Source organism: Acomys minous (assembly GCF_964271855.1).
Source record: "Acomys minous genome assembly, chromosome: 5".
Lineage (NCBI taxonomy): Eukaryota > Metazoa > Chordata > Mammalia > Rodentia > Muridae > Acomys > Acomys minous.
Genome location: NC_140494.1, coordinates 93542006 through 93546328, shown reverse-complemented (window position 1 = coordinate 93546328; position 4323 = coordinate 93542006).

Here is a 4323-nt window from a genome sequence, read left to right as displayed (position 1 = left end):
TTGATGCCAATGATAAAACAGGAATTTGGGAGACACGTCTGTCACTTTGAGCATGATGCATCCCAACACTTGATGATTTTCTAGGTGAGACTGCTGGTGACTTTGACAAAGTGTGGCTTTGTTTGAGACACTGCATAATGAGATGTGCACATGTTTAGACTCAGAGAACTAATGCTTTTCAAAGGATCAATTTCGGGAAGACAAAAAAGGTGCATATATAAAATGATCTATCACGGTGCATTTCAGTGCATCAGAATCTGAACTCTTCATGAGCATGGCTTTATGTTCACATTGTAGCTAAGCCTGAAGAAAATACCTGCCAGGACAGACTGACACTTGTAATCATAGCATTGCTGTGTGCTCTCCGGGCCTTACCATAGGTTAAAAACTGGGCATATCTTGAATGGTGGGTGAATGGATTATACCTGGCTTCTTGCTGTCACCTACATGTTCATCTTGGACAGGCACACACAGGTCTCCTTAGGCACTTATGCACAGTCGTCAAGAGAAAATTCCTGGAAGGAATATTAGGTCATAAGGTTTAGTGTCTCCATAGTGTTGCTAGGCGACTTTTTAAAGTGATTGTAAGGATGTATCTATAACCAGCAGTTGAGTCAGACCTGGTAAGCCTAACCAAGTAAGCGAAATATTTACATAATAAAAAATTTGAGACATTGAAGAAAGAAAACAGACAAGACATAAAGATCTCTTCTTTCTGGGAACATGCTCATGAATCAGTAGGATTAATATTGAGAAAATGGGCGTCCTAAAAAAAAACCCAAATAAATAAACAAACAAACAAAAAGCCTTACAGATTCAATGCAATTCCTATCAAAATTTCAACATGAATTCTTCACAGAAATTGAAAAAACAACTTTCAACTTCATTTGGAAACACAAAATATTCAGGATAGCTAAAACAACAGCAACAACAACAGAATTGCTGGAGGTATCACTACCCAAGAAAAGACCAAGACATAATTCCATACACCTAGGGTCACCTGATTTTTTTTTTTTTTTTACAAAGAAGCCAACAATACATACTGGAAAAAAGACAGCATCCTCATCAAATGATGCTACCAAGACTAGACAGTGGCATGTAGAAGACTGTAAATAGAACCATATTTATTACCCTACACAAAACTGATCTCCAAATAGATATCGGGACCTCAACATAAAACCAGATGCCCTGAATCTGATAGAAGAGAAAGTGAGGGAAAGCCTTGAGCTCACTGGCCCAGGAAAGGACCCCAGCAGCACAGGCATTGAGTCCAGCGGTTAGTAAGCAGGCCCACAAGAAACTGAAAGGCTTCTGCACAGCAAAGGATACCACCATTCAAGCGAAGAGGCAGCCTACAGAATGGTGAAAGATATTTACCTAAGAAAGGGTTAGTATCTAAAAGAGATAATGGATTTTAAAACCTGAACACCAGAAAAACAATTTAAAAACAGAGTTCTAAGTAGATGAAACACAAACTATTGAGAACACTTTAAAGCTACTCAACATCCTTAGCCAGCAGGGAAATGCAAATTAAAACTTTTATTCTTCCCAATTTCCCTCTCTCTCTCTCTCTCTCTCTCTCTCTCTCTCTCTCTCTCTCTCTCTCTCTGTGTGTGTGTGTGTGTGTGTGTGTGTGTGTGTGTGTGTGTGTGTGTGTGTGTGTCTGTGTGTCTGTCTGTCTGTCTGTCTGTCTGTCTTTCCATGCCTTCTCCCTCTTCCTCTCTCTCTCCCCTTCCCTTATCTTCCTCCCCACCTCCTTCTGGCTTACATACATCTCTCTCCCTGCCTCTTTTGAGACAGGGTCTCTTTTTGTGGCCCTGGCTATCCTAGAACTTGCTATGTAGACTACCCTAGCCCTATAATCATAGAGATCTGCCTATCTCTGCCTCCCTAGTGCTAGGATTAAAGGCATATACCGCCAGACCCGGCTCACACTTGACTTTGTTTTGATACCTCATCTGAAAATAGTCTATGACACTTAGTCCCTGAATATTTCAACAGATCTCCAGAGAGCAAAAGGATGTTTCATATGGCCATATCCCCATCACCATGCCTTGGAAAGGCACCATTGTCCACACTGTGGACAATATCCTGTGTGCATTCACATTTGTTGTTTTTTTTTTTTGGTTGTCTCTGACATATGCTTTTTGTAGTTTCCTTTTCTATTTAGGATCGATGCACAGTCTAAAGCTTCCAGATGGACACTGTGTCCTTCTTTCCCTACCCAAGACACATTTTTTTCCTTCTTCTCCATTCCATGGAACTCTCCGCCCAGATGAGGCCTGCTCTCCTGCAGCACAGTGCACATTCTGGATTTGCTTGACTCACCTGTTGGTGAGCATTTGGGTTGTTTTTTTGGTTTGAGGCTATTAGATGCTATGAGTATTCTTGTATGAGCCTTTGTCTTCGTGCATGTTCTTTGTTTCTTTTGGGGAAATGCCATGGGGTGGGACGGCTGGGTCATACGCTAGGTATGTTTATTTTTAAGAATCTCCACACTTTTCTAACATGCAAATATCATTTTACATCTCCTAATTGCCTCACATGCATGCCAATACTTGGTGTGGTCGGTCTTGCTAGCTGTAGACATGCTAATGGGTATAAGGATATCTAATTGTGGTTTTACTTTATATTCCATGATGAGTAATAGGTTTGAGAATCTGTCGTGTGATTGACCATAATATATCTTCATTGGTAAAGTGTCTGCTCAAGTCTTTCAGCTGCTTTTTATTAACTTGCTTCTATTATTCATTCACTTGTGGAATTTCCATCCACGTTACCATCACATATGCATCCAGGTAAATTCATTGATTGATAGATATTTATAAGCATATATAAATACATGTATAAATATATATGCATATATCTTGGCCTGAAGATCTGGATGTGACTCTCAGTTCCTGCTCAGTTCCAGTGTCATGCATGCCCCATGCTCCCCGCCATGGTGATAATGTCTTAGCCTCTGAAACTATAAACAATCCCCCAATTAAATATCTTCTTTCGTAAGAGTTGCTATTGTCATGGTGTCTCCTCACAGCAACAGAACAGTGACAAGACAGTCGCCTTGATTACGGAATGCCCCCTCCATAGCTGGATGCGGTCTTCATCTGCATTTTGGCAAGAAAAGGAAGCTCCATCATCTTCATTTCTCACCCATCTCTTTGTGATCAGTCCTCTAATCCTTTCTTTTCCAAGTCTCTGGTCAGCTGGTCAATCTTTTAGTAACTTTCCCCAAACAAGTTCTCAATCCACACCTTAAGCCATCTCTTCTTCCACACATATAGAAAAATATCGGCTCCCGGACACTGTTGATTGGAGTGACTTCTCTTCGCCTGAGTGAGATTGCCTGCCATGTAGGTACTCTATCCTTCTACCACTGCCCATGGACCACACGGACTTGCTTTAATAATGGACCTGTGAGTATCCCGTCTTCATTAGGAAGTCATAAAAGTGTCCCACAGGGTCAAAGCTGTGCATTGAGTATATGGTGTCAAAGGAGGCAGTAAAGATACAACAGGAGATAGCCTAAGTCACCTGCCCATGTCACTTACTTGTCTATTCTGGACATGCCCTCTCTATGTAACATACCATATGTATCCAGCTTTACAGCGAGGAGAACCCCAGGAAAATCCTTTTTATGATGGATGTTTGCAAACACATTATGTTGCCAGACACTCTGTTTCCACTGCGGTATAACAGCAAGCAGAACTGCGTCTTGTACTTATTAGCAGGAAATGGAGAGCATTACTTCACATCCCTTGGAGTCTCTTCTGTGATGCTCATTGGTTCTTACTAAAGGACCCCTAAAACCTCTCTGTTTATGAGGGACACTTCGGTTACCATTGGGACTGGCAGGTCACAAAGCCCGGTGGCAAGGTAGCTTATGTTGTGACATGGATCAGTTTTAGAGTCCTTTGCTCCAGGACTTATTAAAAAAAACAGACATGTTTATAAACTGCCTGGTAGACAGATCCCAGGGGCACATTTAAATGAAGCACATGTTTACTTTTGAACTCTGAAGAGGCTCATTGATTACTATGCCTCTATATTCATGGCCGGTGGTACAACTTGTCTCCTCGTTTTATATATGTGTATTGTCTTTTAAATTCATTTTTATGTTTCATGGGGTGTATCTCCTATCTTCTGGCATCTGTGTGTTTTATTAAGACATTTATGCTATGTGATACTTCCTGCTTACCAGATATAATTAGTATAATGTCATCATTATAATGCTTTAGAATTGGGCGTTGAGGAATATCAAGTTTCTCAAGAACCCTCAGTATAAATTATGACAAAGAATGAGAGATTGGCATGCTTCTGAGG